Source organism: Armigeres subalbatus, chromosome 2 (genome assembly GCF_024139115.2).
Source record: "Armigeres subalbatus isolate Guangzhou_Male chromosome 2, GZ_Asu_2, whole genome shotgun sequence".
NCBI lineage: Eukaryota > Metazoa > Arthropoda > Insecta > Diptera > Culicidae > Armigeres > Armigeres subalbatus.
Genome location: NC_085140.1, coordinates 158,034,201 through 158,047,920, shown reverse-complemented (window position 1 = coordinate 158,047,920; position 13,720 = coordinate 158,034,201). Strand labels below are relative to the sequence as shown.

General features: G+C 37.4%; 1 protein-coding gene across 2 annotated transcripts in view; it reads right to left on the bottom strand.

Annotated features, from left to right (window-relative positions):
- Positions 1-13,720, bottom strand: part of LOC134211076 (deformed epidermal autoregulatory factor 1-like) — a 30,242-nt gene that overhangs the window by 15,354 nt on the left and 1,168 nt on the right. The gene's annotated exons all lie outside the window — the stretch shown is intronic.

The following is a 13,720-nucleotide window of genomic DNA, read 5'->3' as shown; positions in this document are numbered from 1 at the left end:
CAGAATTGCTTCGAAAAACCATTAATTTGAAAAAATGCTCATGACGCCGCACTCTAATGCAAAGGTATACTCGGCTTGCAGTGGGCGACTGACTGCATTATTATTCCCTCCCCTTCCCGATGACCAGAAGGACGTGACCGGCACCGTAATTGACCATTGAAAATTTAGAGCTTTCGGACTGTGCACGTCCCACGCAAATCAACGTTCTGCTTCTGCTGTCTGTTGGCGGCATTGCTTTGCGTGGGAGTGCTAACAGACGTCTAACCGTCCATTACGCAAAAAAAAAATCAATATCTCGGTTCGGTATGGACGCATTGCGCTGAAATTTTAGGCACAAAGCATAGATCTTGTCGGTGAATTGTGCAAAGGTGGTTAAATTCACTGCACGAAGCTGCAAGACCTTGTATTACCCTAATGCCCCTTATTTGTTATGCTTTCCGGAAGACCTTGACCTTTTGAGTAATTATAAAATCATAGGAGGACGTGGGGTAACATGAGCAATATTTTAGCTTCTTTAGTCGTACGGTGAACCAAAATAACTCCACTCGATTCCCTGGAAAATTCTAAATCAGACTAGTAGGTAATGGTTATTAATAAGAAATTTGAACAAAATGAGAACGTGGGGTAAAATCTGCAAGATCTCAATTCCCAATATCGTGCAGTAGACAGCATTCACATAACACGATTTTCGGCAAAATTATAGGTCAAATGTGTTATGTTTTGTCGATTAGTTGTAACCCCGAACTTGACAAATTACATAACAAATAAGAAGCATCAGGGTAAAACGAGGTCTTGTAGCTTTGATTCCGAAGAAAGATCGGATAAGGCTAACTACAAAAAAGTGTGTCTCACATTTTTTTGAACACACAGATATACAGACATCTCCTCAATTCGTCGAGCTAATTCGATTGGTATGTAACACTATGAGTCTCCAAGCCTTCTATAATAAATGCGGTTTTGGAGTGATCCCATAGCCTTTACGTATAGAGAAACTGTTCCGATCTCCATCTCACTGAACAAATATTCATCTCATTGCGAAACAAAGAAATACAGCACCAATTTAATCGCTTCTTTTTGTCAACATGCGTGCTCACTGCTGAAAAAATCACAAAAATATGAAACAAATCCAATTGTTTTTCATTGTTTTGTTTTTGATGGGATGAATATCGGAGCCATGAGATGAATTCCAGGAGCAAATCCCCTACTTAGTACACGAGAAAGGCAAAAAAGGATTACTATGTCTGAAACTCGATTTATGCATATTGAATATGCATAACATGTGGGAGATTTAGTTTGAAAAATGTATTGTAAGGTAACCACTTCCTTTGGTGGGGTGTGATCCCATGAAACCAGTACGCTAGACAGATGCTTTCCCTACTAAGCTACTAAGGACGAAGGCAACTAAATGGTCCGTGCTACACTCGACCTGATTATTCTCGCAGTCGGTCATCCACCAGGAGCTTATGTCGGATCACTATCCGGTGGTCAAAGATAAACAGAAACATTGCAATCGCATGACAAAAATTATCACGGCAAAGAATGGTGGACCTCAGAAATATGAATTTCTCCAATAAGATCCGCCCTCACCCAGACTGTGCAAAGCCATTCCGGAAATTAATCAATATACTAATCCCATTAGACAACAATGACTCTACAGATCGCTTGATAACTTCTGCAGGTTACCACTTCGTCTGCTCGCACAATCTTGTATAAAACATCGCCAGCCCACATAAAGCAGCCACTAACGAGCACGCGAAAAAAATCAAACAGACTCCTAATGATTTCTCTGAGAAGTTGGGAATTACTAATGACGTATTGACAGTCTATATCTTTGACTCAGCTACTTCCCATCGGCGAAAGTCATCCTCATACGGAAGCCCGGGAAAGACCTACCTAAAGTAATTGTCCCATTAGCCTTCTCTCAGAGTAATTCAAGCTGTTTGAATTCACAGCCGGCTTCTGTTTTGACAATATTTTGCTCGAGAAACAGCCGACCAACCGTATACCAATTTACCCGAGATACCTAACGTACTCAGACAGGCGTCTCCAAAACCTCCACCGTGGCCTAACTTGATGTCGAAAATGCATTCGACAATGGTTGGCAAGAAGAGTGAAAATCATACAAAGCTATCTGTCGACCATGCCATTCCGGGTTGAGCGAAATCCAACGCGCACGAAATCACCGCAGACGTCTTCGGGGGCCCCTGCTGTTCTAGAAAATAAATAAATAATAACGTTTCAATTCGACAAACTGGATGCGCTAAACTTTTCCGAATCAAACATATTTTGTAACTCTGTTTATGTTTTGGTTCTTCCTATTGTGCGTTTCGCTCTTGATATTGTCGATGCAAATAAAAGTAAGAATATGTGTTAGCTTGTCTCAACTACTTCGGACGACAGAAACGTCGCTTTTTTCAGTAAGTGCTTCAGCATTGCTCCATCACCAAACTTAAAAGCGTTCACTTATAGCATGGAAGTGAAATAGAATATCTGGCTTGACCGTAGACAGCAAGCTCAGTTTCAGATTGACAAAACAGTGACGAAATTTAAAGCCATGTTTTTGCAACCAACATCTCTGTGTAAAATTTATGATGGTGTGTATTTTTACAAACATTAGATTTTATTCTTAATGGGATACAAAAATGTCATTGTGATACGTTTGCGCAATATTGACTGCAAAACAAATCTATTAAGCGAGATAATAGGGATGCCACTTGTAGGCAGAAAAACTTGTCTTCAAGCAAATCATCTTCCCCGCGATCGACTACTGCATGCCGGTCTAGGAGTGATATTCAAAAAATCATCATCTGAAACTTCAACGAGTTCAAAACAAGTTCCTGAGGATGATCATAAACAGCCCCCAGGACACGAATATCTGAGGTTCAGGTTCTCTTTGCGTAATTTTACTATGAGAAACATTGCTTATGTAAGTGCAAAAAGAAATTCAGAATCCGTTGCTTACACTTCGACCACACTGCTCTTAGGGCCCTTGTACCTAAATTAGGTTATCAATGTTTGGTATACTGGGTGGCATAATAAAGTGCCCACTTGTTGTTTTTCATACATATGGTCAACTTGGAAGTTCTGGATCCCGGTTCCATGTGAACCGATTTTTCCGAAAATTTTACCATATTTTGGCCATTAGCTGTTGGTGCCTTTCTCGTACGTTAAATTTTCAAAAAAAAATTGGTTGATTGTGTTTTTTGCGTGTTTCACAAAAAAAAAATTGGCCATACCATCTGATCCTTCCGTCCGAATTTGCTAATTTTCAATGGCAAACAATGGGACAGAATAATTTAGCGTACCGTCTACGGGGGTGTCATTGGGTCAAAATGTGGTATGCTCCAAGTAAATATTGCAAAGCGCTAGTAGTTAACATTGGATTCAAGTTTTAATTAGTTTGGTACAAGCTTGAATAATAAATTTACCACTTTGTGGGGAAAAAATGGGAAATTCCTCATAGTTATATGTTGTTTAAAATTGGCCCATTCTCACCCCTCACAGGGGGTGACATTGGGCCAAGTACAATAAAGTTCAGCGGTGACGATGCAACGATTGAATCGTTCATTAAAAATAATTGCCTACATTATGGCTCTTACCAACTATGTATGGCAAATCAACCAAAGACCCCAATCTCACCCCTTTTTAGCGTGCCTTGCTCGTTGCTACGAAAAACCATAACCGCTATATAAATATGCATAAAATTCGATAAAACAACAACAGATAATCGTAACACTATAACCAGGTATCCATCAATCTAAAAATTAGTATGTAATAGATTTGTGGGGCATTACTGACACTATTTTAATACGGGTTCATTCGATCAATAGTTTTACATTCAAATTCCAAGCATTATGGTACGAGCACAATTAGTTCTTGGAATTTGTTTTGTGATTTCCTAGACGAGAATTTTACTATAATTTTGAACCGTTTGAAGTTTTGATCAAAATTCGTACACTCAGCGAACTGGACTATCGAAATTCATAACTGGCGCCTTATGAATCTTCGACCGATTATTCGACCAACAGTGCTTCTTATACGCAGTTACCTTCCCGAGTATTCAAGCGTCGATGGGCGTGTGGTCTACATACCGGACTCCCGACCCCGGCGTCCATGGTTCGAACTCAGTCTGCCGCACTTTGTTTTTTTTTTAAATGAAAATCGTCATTCATAAGGCAACATATTAAAATTCATACCGATTCCTTGTGGCAAATTTTCATAAGGCGTTTGATTGAAAATCATGCGTCCATTTTCCTCTTTCTGAGATATTAGGAGTTGAAACATTTTTCGTTTTTGGCCCAATCTTACCCCCTAGGCCCAATGTCACCCCGAACGACGGTAACGTAACATTTCCCAACACTGCCGTGTGACTGTCACGTTTTATATTAAAATCCTCGTTTTGTTCACTTATGTTAGATAGGTGGATAGGTCAGAAAGAAAAGTTATCTTGATAATAACAATTTCTCTCAAGCTGATTAAAATACCCTGCTGAATAATCCTATATTATAAATCCTCAATTTGGTGATAAAACCTACATCATATACCAATTATCTATGAATAGGTGCAATTCTTCCGTGAGGTGGTGCTGCGCACGAACACATACGTGCGAGGTGAACTGCAGCAAGGTTGTGTTGTGGTCTCAACTTCCATCCACCTCTATCAGCTCAACAGACGGCATTAGTTGAATAATCGGCATCGTACTCGCGGTGAGCTTTTTGGGTTATTTAACTGCAATAACCGTAGTTCGTAACAAGGTAGCATTTTACATTCACACTCTCTCTATCTTTCTAGTGATCTGTTTCTGAGGAACTTGCCACCACTTATGTTTGTTTGCATATATTTTGCCACTCACTAGCTTTTGATTTCAAGGATTTGCAGTGAACGCATATAGCCTCTGTGAAATCAGCGCAGAACAACAGCTGACAATTATCGCTGCGGCCGGCAGACGTAGATTAGTCAAGAACTGGCATTCAATCGAATGTGCATTATCGTTGCCTCTAGCTAGGCAAACTTCTTTTTTCACGCTTAGATACGAATTTCTATTTCGGTACAAATGAATGTTAGTTTTAAAATTAAGTCAGCTGCCTTGATTTGTACCTTTGATTTCTTGACAAATTGCATTTACGCAATGTGTATGTAGAATGAGGAACATGTACGGTACACTTGATATTTGATTTAGCGAATTTATTAGGAAAACTTTCCAAAACAAGTTCAGTTTATTCTATTGAAGATTCTTTTTTACTTCTATGACATTCGTGTCTGCCTATATCAAACCAAGTATTCGGGAACATTAGGCAGTTTCAAACGTATATACGAATAGATACCAAAACCTAAGGAAATAATGTTTCTTAGATTAATCTATATTGTATCATTATTTTTATTTGGGTAACAATTTTATACTGAGGGTCGTGGGTTCGAGTCCCATCGAAGTGGTTACCTCCAATACATTTTTCAAATCAATATCTTCCACATATGAGTTTTTAGAACATTGTAAAACAACTTTATGTTTTTATTAAAATAGTGAAGTAAGACCTATAACAAGTAATTGAATCCAGGAAGAAATGAAAAAATATCATACTTATCGTCTCTGCTTTGTTGAGCTATTTGCTTAACGCTAGTAACATCATCGGATTTGATAGCTTTGTTAGAGTAAAATCAGCAGTGATTAAAATCGTTCGAGGCTGTCAGTTTGAATATGAATCTGAAACAGGGTTTGCAGAAATCGTTTTCAATAGATAACGAACAACGATAAAAGAAAGGCAAAAACTGTTCAGAATCATAAGTCATGATAACAAATAAAAGATATTTTAGTTACTAGATAAATATTGTCGCTGTCGTTGCTGTCCGGAACATCTTTTGCTGGCGAGGATAGGGGAGCTAAATGTCAAAGAAGGAAAATCCATACGATTTGACAGGTATGTACCACACATGTTTCGGACAGCAGAACAAAGGGAACTGAAGCGACAATCTTTATCTAGTAACTAAAATATCTTTTTAACAAATTTATCAAACTTGTAATACAAGTGCAAAAAAAACAGAATCGGATAGGCACCCCCCACAGAGAAGTATTGATTTTCACTTTGTTTTTGCTCATTTTGTGCTGAAGGCCACTTTTGGCTGTGTAAAACCTCATCACAAACAGCGCACATCACGTTAGGTGCTTTTAAAAAGAAATTTATCAAGGGCTTTTCAAGACCGGATGCGCAAAAAAGTCTCTCACGGTATGCTACATATCGTATATTGTAGATCCAGTTGAAAACCGAACTGAGCTCTCGCGACAATCGCATTTTCTCCCATTTTCGGATGTCGCAACTGTACCGCGAGTGGTGCGCATCTATGCCATAGCCGTGCGCCATCATGCGCACCATTCGCGATGCAGTTGCGACATTTGGAAATGGGAGAAAATGTGATTGTCGTGAGAGCTCAGTTCGGTTTTCAACTGGATCTACAATATGTATACAAAGATGATAGGTGAGAGACTTCTTCATTTTCTTTTGAATTAAATCCTGATCTGAAACATTATTTTTGCCAGCATCTGTTCCAGATTAATTTCTTATACCAGTCAACTGTCGAAAAAATAAAACTGGTATAACGCTCAGTTCTAATTTCTGCAGATTTGAACCATGAGATTCAAATATTATTCAATTGCTTTGGTGTATAAATGCGTCATTTTCTACGGATCAATCCACTTTGCAATTACAGCGCCTTTCTCGGCAACAACAAAATGATTTCATTTAATTGAAAATTTGAAAAACATGAAACCAGCGAGATTGTTCTATTTTGCTCTAAATTCAAACTAGAATAGTGGTCGAAAATTTGGAATGAAACTGAATCACTACTGATTTTACTCTTAGCTAGAGCAGTTCTGCTGAAACCTAGTAAGCATATACATTTTAAAATAACTTGAAGCCAGATTTTCTATTTAAACAAACCAAAGCAAAACACACCGCATGATAGAAAAGGGCGCCAAACAAAGGACTTAAAAGCTACTATGGTGCAAATGGTTCATTAGACGTTCACTCAAAATAGCAATAAATTTGTTTTTAACAAATATCAAGAACCGAGCTATGGGCGATGACATTCTGGATGCTGACGCGATGCGGAGCACGTCCAAGCACAATCAGCTTGCATGAAAATGGTCAAAACATTTTTTTTCAATCACGTAAACTACGTCTAAGGGGAAGACTCGGATACAGGGTGTAAAATGAAAATTTTCAAATTGAGCACCGTCACGAAATCATGTAAGATTTGTAACATTGATAGGTCCTTTATCTTTCAATGGATTTTAAAGGTTTATATATCAATAAATTCGCAAACTCTCTACCAATTTGCCAGTAGTATTGAAACTTTTTATTACCAACGCTGAACTATTGAAAATTTTAGTTCTTTCATATATCATGCATCTCCTAGACAGCGCGTTTCAATCCTTTGTAATTGCCTACTTTTAGGGTATTATCAATTAATGAACTGGAGTGTATGAATGGGGTGCTCTAGCTGCTAGACAGTGGTCCCTACTCCCTAACAGAGTGGGAGGGGTTGCTAAAGCTGAGTAGTAGTGTCGGTGGGATGGATCCTTCTCTTCTATATAGAGCGGAATGATTAGTTTAGTGTACTTTATTTGGTTTTACGTAGTTTACGTCGAGCGGTCTAATATACAACCCTATTTTTTTTTCAATACATTTTATAATGCACGAGAAAGGCATAATTACTGCCGGGTGGATTAATCTTTTTTTTTTTAATTGGAATCACTTCGATTTTTCAAACTTTATTCTCAACTTGATATAATTTTTTTCCTGGTTATGAAGGTCGTTACAAACACGATCTGGAGGAAGTTCTTCAAGTAACCTTCAGTCTTCACAATGCTAAATATGATCCATGCTAATGCCTCAGACAAGAACTTTTTAAAATATTGTTTAAAATGAAAAAAAAAAAATCTTATGAAAAAAGAGCCTTTTCACGACTTTTTAAAGTTTGATATTCAAATACAGTTGAAATTCCCGTGAGAGTTTCAAATAACTTCCATTTAATTGCAGAAGATTGTCCTAAGAAACTCAGAAGGATTCCCCGGAACAAAATTGAGAAGAGAGAAATTTTCCTAGAAATTTAAAAAAAAAATATTCAGAATTCAGGAGAATCTCCCGTAGGCGTAAGGGGCTGTCCATATACCACGTGGACAGATTTTGATCAGTTTTAGATACCCCTCTCCTCCAGCGTGGACAATTCCTCATACAAATTTTCAAAAAAATGTATGAACCGTGGACATTTGCCATACCCCCCTCCCCCTAAACTATCCACGTGGTATATGGACAGTCCCTAATATCATTTGCATATGTTTTGTCCACAGTATTTCTGAAGAATAATACAGGCTAGATTTTATGTTTGATGAACAAATGAACCGTTTGTTTGAGAAACTGCATATGTAACATTTTTGGCCAAAATGAGATTTTTTTATATTCTGAATCCTCTTCCAAAAATACGTATTCTGGCAAAAAACACGAAAAAAAATTTTGTTCAGGAATGTATGAATTTTTTTTCGTTTGTTTGAGAAACTACATATGTCCACGCACTTTGAAGAGCAATTATGGAGTACTGCTTACAGGGTTAAAAGACTATTATTCTTCCATTTACTTCCACTATTCCACTATTTACTTCCACTATTTAAATGGAAGAATAATAGTCTTTTAATCTTGTAGCATTTCCCCTAAGACGCTCTAAAATAATTAATCACTGCTTACAGTTTTTGCACTGAAAGTGCACCAGGGTGTTGAGTTTTGCCAAAAACTATTGATCTGTACCGAAGAAATCGAAAGGTTCGGTGCCAATTTGTTGAAAAACAGTTTTTTGTTGTTTTCTCGAAATTGCGTACATAATTGTGACTTATGCAGTTTCTCAAACAAATGATTCAAATGCTATATTTGTCTACTCTATATATTTACCATGATTTCAAGCGTATAAATAACAAGTTATTTTATATGTATTTCAAATATACAAGAAAAATAAACACTGTTAGTGTGTTTGATGCGTCGGTCTATATAGTATGTACTAAAAGCAGAACGAAACAATCTTGCGGTTAAAATGATTAAAAATTCACGTGCCGTCGCTTCTCAGCTGAGTGAAGGCGGCAATCAGCTGTTCCGAAATCCTAGAGCCAACTGAAAGCGTAAAAAAAATCCAATAGGATACTACAGAGGATCATCGGGTTCTCTTTTGCGTCAAATGCCAGCTTTCGTCAGTTTGTTGTCTGTTTTTTTGTATCAATGAATGCCACACTAGTCAAAAGGAATCGCGTCATGTTTTGGTTCGCTATCGGGCAGTGGAAACAAGCTGTTTGATGTTTTGCTTACAAACAGAAGCATCCACAGGAACCCGAACTGTGACCATAAAAAATGTAAACAGAAATACTTTGAAAATAATGTTCGTATATCATCGACCTGCCATCAACTGAAGCCACAGTACGACGAAACGGAACGAAAGATCACGGCCTTCGTCGTGTCATCCAACACACATATCCGACAGCAACATCGAATGTTTTCATCTTCAAAACATTTTGGTCGTGCAAACTCGCCCCGTGTTGTGCTTTCGCGCACACACGCACGTACCGACCGGGTTCAGCGATAGCCAAAGGAACGGGAATATTCAGAACGATCCATCCGAGGGCTACCCATTCGTGGTCGTCATCTACGCTATCGACGTCGCGTCGTCGTGGACAGACGACGATGGCAACGAAAAGCAACAGAACGTACCGAGCGAAGAATGCAAAATTAAATATGGCGTTCGGTTTAGATGTGCAGTGTTGCCAACAAATGTAAAGGGTGCTAAAGGCAATCTTCTTCTACATAAAAATGAATTTCTGTCTGTTTGACCCCTATAGACTTGGATTGGACACTACTGAACCGAAAGACGTTTTTTTACGTAGCATTTACGTCTTTTTTTTACTATACTGGGTGTCATTTAGATTTTTGAAAATCGAGAGCGTTACGTTAAAAGGGAAGATTTCGAACGTTACTGGGGCCTTTATCTTTCGATGGTTTTTAAAGATTTATATATCAATCGACTCGGACACTCTCCAGCAATTTGCCAATTCCATTGAATCGTAAGATTATGAACGAAAAGCTATTGAAAATTTCAATTCTTGTCAAAACCAGTAAAAATTTCATATGTAACCAATCCCGTGCATTCCTAACACGGACATCAGAATGCTGTTAGTCACGGGCCTTTGGGTCCACCGCAAGATTTTCTTTGTGTATAAAAGAAGCAGTGTCTGTTTTGTGCGAGTCATTACAATTTGTGACGCATTTTTTTTTTTTCATTTTCGTGATTTTTCATGGATATTATAAGTTTATCACGAGACCGGTAGGTGTAAAAATTTACATGCAGAGGTTTTTGAGGCCAGGGAAGATTCTTAAGATGGTTCAAGACCCCTTGGGAAGGGGGGCTCCCATACAAATGAAGCATAAATTCCTGCATAACTCGAGAGCTAATTAGCTTATTGAGCTGACATTTTGCATAGGGACTTTTTTTCGAGGAGATGCAACTTTTGGGCACTACCCGGTTTTGAAATTCGGAAAGTCGATTTTTATTGGTACCCTATTATACAAGATTGAAGGTTCTGACAGTAATCAATATAGATTCGTAACAAATTTTGTTCGGCTTGGTTACATTAAGCTGGACGTTTAAGCCATACATAATTCCATACACTGAATCCATGAAAAGGTCATAAGCGTACTAAGTTAGGTTAATTACAGTGGCTGGAATAACAGTGTCGTCAAGTACGCCATCTACAAATGTTACACGACACGGCTTTAGCTTTATACTTTTCATGTAACACTACCAAAACTGAACTTGTTTACAATTGCTGGAGCTCCATCAAGTGCAAATCTTTAGTGGTGCGAAAAGTTATGTCCTCCATTGCATCAGTATGTAATCTTGTGTGGCAAATACAATGGATATACTATATACCCAGGTAGTCGAGAATATTTCTCACCTCTCTCCTAGCCCAGACCGAGAATTTAACTCGTGATTGTGTATAGTCGGGCCGCCACCAAACCGGGCCACGCGATTGAGTACTCGCGATGCCGGGGGGGCGCGACAATTCGAATTATATCATTAGTAGTGCTCATCATGCACGCATGGATGTACTATCATGCGCACTAATCTAAAGAAGTTGCGACGTCTGATAACTGCAGATATTTTAATTTTATTGAAAACATATTTCCGATTTTCTACAATATACGGAATATGAAACATTTCAATAATCCGATACGCATCTGCTTACGCTGTTAGGTGAATATCCCTACCACAGACAAACAGACATAACACATTGAACAATTCATCGTCGTTTGAACAATAACGACATCTGTTGACTTAAGTAAGTTGGGCAAATCACGAACCAGATGGCGGCATAAAGTGTTAAAAAAAATATTTTGAGCTTTTTAGTGGAATGTCGTATAGTCAAGTACGAGAGACACTGAAGACGACCTTACTGTTGAGGTCGAAATACGAATCTGTCAAGGTACAATTAAGTGGTGCAAATTAAATGGAATTTTACAAACTCGTTTTATGACAAGAGTACAAAGTGAACAAACGTCTGTTTGTCTGTGCCTCTACTATCATTCATTTACACGGTTAGCAAAAAATACCCAATATTACACTGAAAGAAACGGCATGGTAACGCCTACTATATCAAAGGTAACACTAACAACATTTTACAATTTGATTTCGGTAGAACGCAAATAGTTTTTGAAATGACTACAAGGTACGGTGAAGTTTACTATGCCTTCTTGAGCGATGACATGTAGCAGATTTTACCATGTTCTTGTACATGCTACTATGTGTGCGTCAATTCGAAACATAGTAAATTTTAACATGACGATTGGTTTGTTTTCACTATGATAGCATATGCATGGTAATCCTTGCAGTGTATTGTGATTTGGTATATTGTAAGCAAATAAAGATGAAACCGTATTCATTTAACGCAGCATGTCTATTTCCAATCTGTTATTATCTTATATCACGATGTTAAACAAAAAAAGTTTTCAAATATATTCAATATTGAATAACATAAGAGTAAAATCAGCAGTGATTCAAATCGTTCGGGGCTGTCAGATTGTATATGAATCTGAAACATTTATTTTCCCAAGAGCTGTTCTAGATTCATTTTTTATACCAGTCAAATGTCAATAAAATAAAACTGGTATAACGCTCCGTTCTATTTTCTGCAGATTTGAACCACGATTGAATCACGAGATTTAAATATTTTTCAATTGTTTTAGTGTATGAATGCGTCATTTTATCTACGGATCAATCCACTTTGCAATTACGGAGCCTTTCTTGGCCGCAACATGATTTCATTTAATTGAAAATTTGAAAACCACGAATGGAACACTGCTGAGGGAACCAGCAAGTTTGTTTTATTTTGCTCCAGATTCAAACTAGAATAGTGGTCGAAAATTTAGAATGAAACTGAATCACTACTGATTTCACTCTAAACAGATCGTGTGGCATAAGGATGCAAACCTCGATGCTCGATGCAAACAAATGATTTTCCGGTTACTAAAGTTAGCATATTTTGTGTGTTTTGCATACATTTTTGCTCGGAGCTTTACCAGCTTTACCATTATGTTATTGAGTTGGTCGTCAATATTCAGGCTAAATCAGATTCGTTATAGAAAACGCATAATTAGCGGGAAATCAATCCATTCTTCGGTCAGGAACTCTTTCGGCATCATTCAGTAGATTTGTTTTCTAAAAATCATTAGAATATGTCTATAATTTCACTCTCACTGAATAAACCTTACCTAATGTTCTTACCAAAATGAATATACGTTAATTTGGTTTGTAAGTTGTTACAATAGAGTTATTTTCGTTGCACTGGACGAGATAGGAATGGCGACGATAAAGATGTCAAAACATGCCGTAATGAAAGTGGTTGTGCCGTAATAGAAGCACAGTTAAATTTACTATGCACGTAAAAAATAACCTTATATGTTATGGCAAAAAACCATTCGAAAATACTTATACTCTTCATTATGCCACCTAATGAATGATCCCATATCAAAAAGCTAATAGCATTCATAAGTTAATGAAAAGTATAAGTTTTGGAATGTATGTGACTAATGCGATGTATACGTTTTTTTCTTATACATATTATTAAGCGCCTGGCTTTGGCAAAAAGTATTAGAAATCTTAATAATAAATAACATTAATTTTTTTTACGTGTGGGAGACCAGACTACAAGAATGACAGCCACATAGTAATGTGGACAATAATGTGGTAATTCATAGAGTTGTTGATGTCGTATTTACTATTATCGTGCATGGTAAACCTAAACAGGACTGTATAGGTAATTCTACTATAGATTTTTTATCAGTGTACGTACTCTTCACTCAAATCGACAGTTTAGTGTGGTAACCCAAAACAAAGTTTTTTTCTTCTTGAAATTAAGTAAAAATTACTTAATATTGAATAAAAACTAATTAAAAGTTAGGTAATTTATACCTAACTTTTGTAAACATTAGACTTAACGTTGGGTTCCCACACTGCCCTTGTTAAGTGGTTTTGTCCTTCATTCTATGACAACAAAGGGGAGAGGGAGGAAGATGCAAGAGAAAAAAGTAGGGGAAATTACGGCTTTGGCAGGTTTTGTTCTATTATTGGCAGGGGGGTTTTCTATAACCAATTATGCTCAAATTTGGCCTAAACATGCTTTGCATATCAAAGA